General features: G+C 44.2%; 1 long non-coding RNA gene across 1 annotated transcript in view; it reads right to left on the bottom strand.

The window, feature by feature from the left end:
* Nucleotides 1-3,933: 3,933 nt before the first annotated feature.
* LOC122684816 overlaps nt 3,934-9,905 on the bottom strand; it is a 49,876-nt gene continuing 43,904 nt past the window's right edge. The window contains exon 4 of the long non-coding RNA XR_006338158.1: nt 3,934-4,198. This is a non-coding gene — a long non-coding RNA (uncharacterized LOC122684816). The remainder of the gene's footprint in view (nt 4,199-9,905) is intronic.

Raw genomic sequence — 9,905 nt, 5'->3', positions numbered from 1 at the left:
AAGATGGCTGCAGCAGTTCCAAGGACCGGATAGAGATGATGAAATTCCGAGGGAGAAAAAGAACTCTTACCTTTTAAGGAAGAGCTCCACATGTTCCTCCAGCAGACGTCTTTGTCTCATGGGCATTCCTGCTACAGTAGTTAAGGGATAGGCTCTGGCATCAGAGCTGGTTGAGGGCTTTGTAGCAGTGTGACTGGGCAAATTATCTCTGTGGGCTTCCATTTAAATGGTACCCTCCTCAAAACTTTACCCTGGAAATGAGATGGGTTACCAAACGCCTGTAAAAATGAAAGGAAATGAAACACCTGTGAAATGCTTTTAAAAGTACTTAGTTTATAGTAAGCATCAGCAGGGGGTCTTCCACGGTAGAGCAGCATCTTTGGAGGTGATAATGCGTAGATAGATAATCCGTAGATAGATACACAATCCGTGTATAATTCATTGGCATCCAGCAGTGAGCAAAGACTTAACAAAATAGGTGTCCCTAATTTCTGTTACTTAGGAGAGAAATCAAAAAGTGAAAAGAGTAATGCTTAAAATATGAAAGTTCAGTTAAGAGAATGTCTAGACTGTTAACACTTTTCCAACAATGATATACAAAGTAGAATGCTTTCCGTTCAACATTCAACTGCTGGTAAGTGCGGCAGCACTCTTCAGCAGTCCGAAAGATTTGTTAATGGCTAGGGTGATTTTGGCTTATCCTTAACACAAATAATTCTCAAGTGCAAATGTCAGGATTAATATTTCTCACGCCCAGTAATGTGAGTTCATTTCTAAAGCTACCCCACTGCACAATCAAGTATTCTTCCCTGAGTTCTTAGGTTAGAATTGTGGGGGCTGTTTGAAAAATCCCTATCCTTCCTTCTACTTTCAAAGTCATGGTTTCTGAACACAGACCCACATGGACATCAGTGATTTCAAATGTTAGTGACCAAATAAAAATAAATAAATAAATAAATAACAACAACAACAACAAAAACAAATGTTAGTGACCTAAAAAAGCTTTAGTGACCTAAAGCTGGCTTGATTACATATATGTGGATTTCATTCCAATCCCAAAGAAAGGCAATATCAAAGAATATTCAAACTACCATACAACTATGCTCATTTCAAATGCTAGCAAGGTAATGCTCAAAATCCTTCAAGCTAGGTTTCAGCAGTAGGTGAACCGAGAACTTCCAAATGTACAAGTTGGATTTAGAAAAGGCAGGGGAACCACAGATCAAATTGCCAACATTCAGTTGGATCATAGAAAAAGCAAGAGAATTCCAGAAAAACATCTATTTCTGCTTCATCAACTATGCTAAAGCCTTTGACAATGTAGATGACAACAAACTGTGCAAAATTCTTAGAGATGGGAATACCAGACCACCTTACCTGTCTTCTAAGAAACCTATATGCAGGTCAAGAAGCAACAGTTAGAACTAGACATGGAACCATAGATTGGTTCAAAATTGGGAAAGGAGTACATCAAGGCTGTATATTGTCACCCTGCTCATTTAGTTTATATGCAGAGTACATCATGCAAAACACTGGGCTAGATGAATCACAAGCTGGAATCAAGAATCAGCAACCTTAGATATGCAGATGATACCACCCTTATGGCAGAAAACGAAGAGGAACTAAAGAGCCTCTTGATAAAGGTGAAAGAGGAAAGTGAAAAAGCTAGCTTAAAACTCAACATTCAAAAAACTAAGATCATGGCATCTGGTCCCATCACTTCATGGCAAATACATGGGGAAAAATTGGAAACAGTGACATATTTTATTTTCTTAGGCTCCAAAATCACTGTGAACAGTGACTGCAGCCATGAAATTAAAAGACACTTGCTCCTTGGAAGAAAAGCTATGACAAACCTAGATAGTATATTAAAAAGCAGAGACATTACTTTACCAACAAAGGTCCATGTAGTCAAAGCTATGGTTTTTGCAGTAGTCATGTATGGTTGTGAGAGTAGGACCGTAAAGAAAGGTGCTCAGCATCAAATCAACAGAATTGATGCTGTTGAACTGTGGTGTTGGGAGAAGACTCTTGAGAGTCTGAGCAACTGAACAATAACATACATGTAATGGACATTATGGCTGCCTGGATAGTGTATATTCCACTATTCTAAGTTAGTACTATTGCGATAAGCCGAGAGAAGTTGGCCCTAAAAATAGCGGTCAACCCTTTAAGAATACATGTGTTTTGGGGTGGGAGATGGGGCACTGGGAGTCAGGAGAGCTAGAATAAAGTTGAGAGGAAATGACCAACTGTGAGAACTTTGGCTCTGCCAATCCTATGCTTTCTTCTCCAATTGAAGCATCACAAACAGGAAACATTAGGGATGTGGAATAACGGAAATCATGAGCTTTGTCATCAGAGGGACCTGAATTTGCATTCTGACTCATCACATACTAGATTCTGTGAAGCTGTGGTCCTCAATTTCTGAAAGTATAATGGGAACATTAAACCATTCAGTTTATGGAAAATGATGAAGATGACTCCTGGCACAGAGTTCCTTCCAGTACCTAAGAGGGGGTCTGCTCCATCTGTGGGATGCTTTAGTCGGGAGTTCTAAATTGTGAAGATTCCCTAGGTCACAGCCTACTTATTAAGGCAGCCTTGGGCAGATCACTGTGTACTCTGCCTCGAACGTTGCTGACTGGCCTGCCTTGCCTGGCTTTCTAATGTGTAATGTGAAATGCAGGCCCAGTCCTGCTTTAAGGGAAGAAGTGTGGCTGAGAGCCAGTTGTTATAAAATCAAAATTCAAAGAAAGGAAAAAAAGGGATAAGGTTACTGCTGGTGAGTAAGACAGAGTTGAAGGAGGTGGGCGGGGGTGGGGGAGTTCTTCAAGCAGGAGATTTGAGAGTGCAAAGAAGAGTCACCAGTCACAGTGGTCCACTGAAGCGCTCAGCTGTTTCATGCTGTTTCACACCTGGGTGAGTGGGGATAAGGACAGTGAATCATCTCTTCATGGTCCTTCCAGATTCTCCTCAAATTAACCAGGGATGTGTGGGACCAAACAGGAATGAAAATCAGAACAGTCAGTAACTTAGCTACACGGACTCCCAGAGTAGACTGTTAAAAAAATAATAATAATAAGCAAAATGTCACCTAAGCCATTAACATATTCAGGTGACTTCCCTAATGTGAGACTGAACCTAGTGGCTTCCATGGCTCAAGTGAAATTTTCTACCCAGAATTTAATCAGTTTGATCAAGTAATCAAAGTACTTAAACAACAATGAATATAATGTCTGCCTAACAGATTGGAGAAATTTTAAGACTGCTCATTGCTGGTATCAGAATGTGGAGCAACAACCTGTCATCCATCATGGCAGCAATGTAAATAAGATCAGCCTCTCCATAGAGTGATGTGGCAATGTGCACTCAGTTTCTTAATATGCAGATCCTTTACCCTGCAAGTTTATGCCTGTGAATTTATTCTAAGGAAATGACTAGAAAAGTCTACAAAGTTGTATGTACCCCACAGTATTATTGGGCTTCCAAAGGTGGTGCTAGTGGTAAAGAACCTGCCTGCCAATGCAGGAGACATAAGAGATGTAGGTTCTATCCCTGGGTCAGGAAGACCCTTGGAGAAGGGCATGGCATCCCACTCCAGTATTCTTCCCTGGAGAATCCCATGGACAAGGGAACCTGGTGGGCTATAGTCCACAGGGTCGCAAGAGTTGGACAGGACTGAGGTGACTTAGCACAGATGCACAGTATTATTCATAATATTGAAATCCTGATTGCCTTGTAAATGATCATGATCAATAGAAAACTGATTAAACAAATTACAGTACAGCCATACAACAGCTACAGATTAAAAATTAATAATAAAGATCAGTATTTATCATAAAAAAACACCCACAATAGAGTTTAATTTAAAAATTTTACAGAATGTTATGTATAACATGAGCACATTTTTTGTATGTGTATAGGAAAAAATGCAGAAAGGTACACACCAAAATGTTAAAAAGAGTTCTCTCTGGGTTAGAGAACTTTACACCCTTTGTACTGAATTTATTTCAATTGATATGTATTATTTTCATCACACAAAAAAGAAAACTATGTTCATTTTGAGAAACAGTCTAAGAAAAAAATAAAAGTTAAAAATGTAACTTGGGGAGACTTCCTGGTGTTCCAGCAGTTACGCCTCTGTGCTTCCACTGCAGGAGGCATGGGTTCCATCTTTGGTCAGGGTACTAGGATCCTGCATGACGCAAAAAAAAAGAGCAATAAGAAAAAAATGTTTTAATGAATAACTTTGTTAATAATTTTCTTTTATACTCACTTCTTTTTACTGGATGAAAATCTTCAGAGTTGCTTCCTTTAACTACTACTGATTTTTGTTCAGGTCTTTGTTTAGGGCTGGGAAGAGGGGAATGGGCTGTTTCTTAGGCTCTTTGGGGAGTTGTGATTCTAGGCAGACGAATTAGCTCTGGACTCCCTCCCACTGCTCCTTCTAGTCAAAGCTATGGTTTTTCCAGTACTCATGTATGGATGTGAGAGTTGGGCTATAAAGAAGGCTGAGTGCCAAAGAACTGATTGTTTTGAACTGTAATGCTGGATAAGACTCTTGAGAGTCCCTTGGACTGCAAGGAGATCCAACCAGTCCATCCTAAAGGAATCAGTCCTGAATATTCATTGCAAGGACTGATGTTGAAGCTGAAACTCCAATACTTTGGCCACCTGACTCATTTGAAAAGACCCTGATGCTGGGAAAGATTGAAGGCGGGAGGAGAAGGGAATGACAGAGGATGAGATGGTTGGATGGCATCACTGACTCAATGGACATGAGTTTGAGTAAACTCCAGGAGTTGGTGATAGACTGGGAAGCCTGGCGTGCTGCAGTCCATGGGGTCGGAAAGAGTCAGACACGACTGAGCGACTGAACTGACTGAATGACTGAACTGACTGAGCAAGGGCGGTTGATCCCGGTGCTGGGCCTTCATGGTCCTTCATGGAAGAGGGGTGCTTTTGGCAGGATTTACAAACTGTGTGCCAACTGTGTGTGTTAATGTCAAGACAAGAAGGAGCTGTGGTTCCAGGAGGTGGAAGGACAGGAGTGGCTGTGTGGACTCAGAGACAGCCTGATCTCATGAGTCTTGGTATCAGCATTTCAGAGCAGAAGAGACTAGACAAGATCTGGTCCAATCTCTTCACTTAAAAATTAAAAAAAAAAAATTACTGAGATGGCCAAGCTGTTAACAACTGCCCTCTCCTTTAAGAGTAAATTATTACATGTCACATTCTGTGAAGTGGTGCTCTAGCATACTCTGTAAAACTTAACGAAAAGACCCACCCTGCTGCTCATCTGGGGAGCAGCATGGTGTGCTCGGTTTCCTAGCTGCAGCCCCATGTACTGCTTGTGTTTATAGAGTCAAAGGTCAAAAGCTGACTAACAACAGATGAGCCCTTTCCTTTTGCATCACTTTTCAACTTTTCAAAGAACTTAAAATAAACTACCATTTTCCATTATTTACTTAAGGGACTTGTTTGGCAGAATTTGTAGCTCTTGGGAACCCCCATGTCATTCTCACGAAGTACACAATCTGATTCTTACTGATCTGCCAGCATCTAAGGAAGGTGAGTATCACTCTGCATGATCTGTGTCACCCAGAACAGAATAAGACAGCTGAGCTGCCCTGTAAGGTTTGTGACTTTCCACAAATATTTGATATGTATAGAATCAGGAAACCACTCTTTCCTGAGATAGAGGAAACAATAGAAATGGAGATAAGCGAGAAGGACTTGGGGAGAGAGCAAGAGAAATGGGAGAGAGTATATCACCCCAAGGATTAATTTCCCCTGAATAAAAAAACTGTTTTTTCTAACCAGCATTTTATCCGGGGCAAACAAAGGCACATTCTGAAAACCTACAGCAATCCTGAACTTCCAAGGGCTTACCAAAATGCCCAGCTGGCATTGTGCAGAAAAGGGCTTGCAATAATTTTCACATGGATTCACTCTTCTGCTAAACTCCAATTCAGAATCTCTGTGAGATGCCAGACCTCACAGCACATACAGGACCTCAGTCCTTGCTAGTGAACCTTGCTAGATTCTAGAACCTGAGTTCTAGATTGTATTTGCCCAATGACTGTGCTACAAAGATCAACCTGATGGTAATAACAAGTGCAGATTTCACCGGATACCATCTCTGTTAGTCCACATTGTTTAGTCACTAAGTCTGACTCTTTTGTGACCCCATGGACTGTAGCCTGCCAGGCTCTTCTGTCCATGGGATTTCCCAGGCAAGAATACTGGAGTGGGTTGCCATTTCCTTCTCCAGTCCACATTGTAGGTTTTCTCAGAATAGCATTTTGAAAGGTATTGAAAAATGAAGTCACCAGAGTTAATGTGGGGATTGCCCGGTTGACATTTTTTCTACCAAGTATTTGTTCAGATTGCAACAATAGTAAACTTCCTCTTTTCATGACTACTTTCTAAATTGGCATAATATTTTGTTAAATGTGTAACCCAGGTGAAAAAAGTTCTAAGAGGGACAGACTTTGTTATTCACTGAACCAGTCCTCAATCCATTCAGTGTTTGCCAAGTTCCTTTCATGAGTCAGGGAAGGGACCGCAGGTGCTGACAATGTCAGACTAAGGACACAGTCCTGCCTTCAGGGAGCTCACATTCCAGCTACTAGCACAGGCCTGGGTTCTTAGGTGGATATGTCCACGGAAGAGAATGGAATGTACAATCTCAGACTCTCATATTATTAATACATGGTCAATTCTGTTTGAAATCTACTGTTCTTTTACTGTGATGTAATATTGCAACTTGCCCTACTGTTTTGGGAATAATATATATGCAAAATAACAAACATTATTGAATACTTGTTATAACCAGCTGGTAAGGACATCACGGCGGGCAGACTTATAGGATGAAACTCAAGTATCCACCTTCCTTGTATTCATGGCCTTAAATAATCTCCTCCTCTAAGTGTAGACTTGCCCTAACCAATTGACTATGACAATGGTGATGGAAGTCACATCTATAACTAGGTTAGGGAAGACTATGACTTCTTCCTCTGTTGTATTACTGGCTTCCATGCTTTGGTGATGCAAACTGCCATACTGCAGAGGCCCACCTGACAAGAGCCTGAGGGTGGCTTCCAGCCAACTGCCACCTTGGAACTGAGGCCCTCAGTTTCCCAGTCCATGAGGAACTTAATGCTGCCAACAACCCTGTGGACCTGGGAGCAGATCCTTCCCCAGTCAAGCCCTCAGGCGAGGTTCCAACTTGGGCAGCTTCTTCACTTCAGCTTGTAAAAGACTGAGAAAGAGGGCCCTGGCCGACTGTGCCCAGATTCCTGACTTATAGAAACTGTGACATAATATATGCAACTTGTTATAAGCAGGTAAGTTTTAGTAGAGTAATGTGTAATGCATCAATAGATGTGTAATGTGGAATCTACCCCTGTTCTTAAGAGTTGCAAGGATAGATGGAGTCAGACAGAACACAGACTACAGCACAACGTGAAAAGAAGTGCCACCTTAAATGACTTGGTAGGGGTTTAAATGAAGGACTCAATTCCCTCATTCTGGCATTTTAATTCTTGTCTCAAGCTCATTTGATTTCTGTCATAGATTTTCCAACTGGCAAAGTTCATGAGCAACCCCATCACTTTAGTGCTTGCCCTGTACCCCACCTGAAAAGAAGAATAATGGTACATATTGGAATTGCCCTACTTCATGATGTGTTACTTGGGGGTAGGGGGAGTATTTTATACTTAGCGCTCTTTTAAGCACCTAGTTCCTGCCATTTTGTATGAGGAGAGGGCTCGCAAAATGTGAATGAGGAACTATAGCCTCACAGTGAAAGAGCTAAAAGGACACAGAAAACCTCTGAGTGTTTTGAAAGACCTGGTGCATGTAATGGAGATGGAGGGACAAGGGGCTGCCAATGCAGGTTCATACAGGGCTCTCATGACAACTCGTAAAACAAAGCCACCTCGAAAGTCTTCCACAGGTCATACTGAGAGCTGCACGCTTCCTCCAGAGGCTTTCCAGAATCACTGGCAGTAGCAGACGCTGCCTGTGTTCCGCTCACATCCCCAGGGTACTCGCCATCATGGTATATTTTAGAACAGCCTTACTGCAAGCACCCACAGCTCTCCCTGCGAGGGCTTCAGCCAGAAGTGCAGGGCAGCCCTCAGCCCTGGACCACCTGACTAGAAGGAAGGACCCTGAAGCTCTGCACCCTCCCTCTGTGAAAGGACTCCGAGCTGTCTTTTGTGCTCTCATCCACAGCTCCTCAGCAGCACTGAGCTCCAGGCACCCCATGGGTAATCCACCCAATCACACTCCCTTGAGTCACTCCACCTCAAATCAACTACTTGGACTCAAATTTTCATCTCAAAGTTGACTTCTGCGAAAACCCAACTGAAGACCCTAGTGAATAAACAAAGACCGGAGATTCAAGTCAGAGTCTGGGTGCATTGGTCTCGGTGAAGCTGTCTTGCTTAAGCACCTCAAGGACTAGACATGACCTGGTGAAGAGGGATCTAGTGAAGAATGTTGGGGTGGCGGGTGGGTGCAGGACTTCTAAGCTGAGTTGCTCCCTGGGGTGGGATGAATGTGGGGGCTCAGATCCAGCTGCTGGAACTGAGAGAAAGTTGAGCTCCAGGGCTGTGGCCAAAGGCGGTGGCCACAAGAGACAGCAGTTATGTCAGCAGTGGGCTGCAGAGACCCGCCTGCAGGAGGGCAGTGCCCTAGCAGGAAAGCACCCTGATGTGAGTCTGGGTGGTGCCTGGATGTGCAGGCAGCCCCTGTGGTGGGGGTGTGGTGGGGGAGACCGGACTCCGGCACTGAGGCAGGGTAAGGGCCGGGGGCTTCCCTCTCTGAGGAGGAGCTGCTGGAACAAAGGAAACGGGTCCTAGGGGGCCTCTGAAGCTGACCAGGGTCTAACACTGAACTCAGGCTACAGAACAAGCAGAAGCTGATCTATGCCCGGGTCCCTGGGGCTACAGCTCTCTGGTTTGGATCCACGTCCCACCATCCCAGAAAGTGGCTTATTTGGCCTTTCGGAGCTCAGCTCCCTCATCGGCAGCATGAAGGCTGTGCAAAGGTTTTAGCAACAAAATGTAAAGTTGGGGCAGGAGTTGAGTGTGTCCCTTCTCTTCTTGAGTAACTGGGGGCAGCCGGGAGCCGCCACGCTGCCCCTGGAGACAGAACTCGCTCTGAACGGAGAAGGAAGGTGAGGGTGATCTCAGAAACACCCATGATCAAGGAACTAATCCCGTCCTTTCTTGGTCATGCTGCTTCCTGTACCAGCTGACCGTCTCTGCTGAACTGATGCCTCCCAGGCAGAGCCCGGAGGACGCAGCGGGGATGAAGTCACAACTCTTCCCAGGTGTGCCCGTGTGCGCATGCGCCAGGCAGGCCGCCGGGAGCAGCCGTGGGGAAGGAGAGCTGCAGAGCGTCAGGGTGCCTGCCGGCTTGTGGGTCCTTAATGGGGGCCCCGCACGAAGGCAGGGTGATGACAGCGAGGTCGCCTAAGGAAAAAAATAAACTGGGTTCTTCTTCCATCACTGGCATCTCTGATTGACCCCAGAGACTGGCTGAGGTCAAGGCTGGCGACAAGGACCGGGTTGATCCAGCAATGGAGAGAGGAAGAGCTCAACCAGATTTCAGCGCTGAGACAGTACATCTGCCAAGACCCGTGATGGGGGGCCACAGACACAGTGATGAACTCTGGGTGAGGCCCAGGTACCAAGTGATCAAGGTGGACTGCAGTGGTGCCCAGAGTGGATGTTGGCACCTGCTAGTTATCAGCCCTGTGTCTATCTGTCTATCTGTCAAAGGGCTCCAGTGAGCACATGTTTGTGCCCCAGGTAACCGTTAATATATAGGACTGGTGGAATGTTCCATTTTCAAGATATACTTATCAAGCTAAATTTGTATTAAGCCTC

This window comes from Cervus elaphus, chromosome 27 (genome assembly GCF_910594005.1).
Source record: "Cervus elaphus chromosome 27, mCerEla1.1, whole genome shotgun sequence".
Taxonomy (NCBI): domain Eukaryota; kingdom Metazoa; phylum Chordata; class Mammalia; order Artiodactyla; family Cervidae; genus Cervus; species Cervus elaphus.
This window is presented reverse-complemented; position numbering and strand designations above follow the sequence as displayed.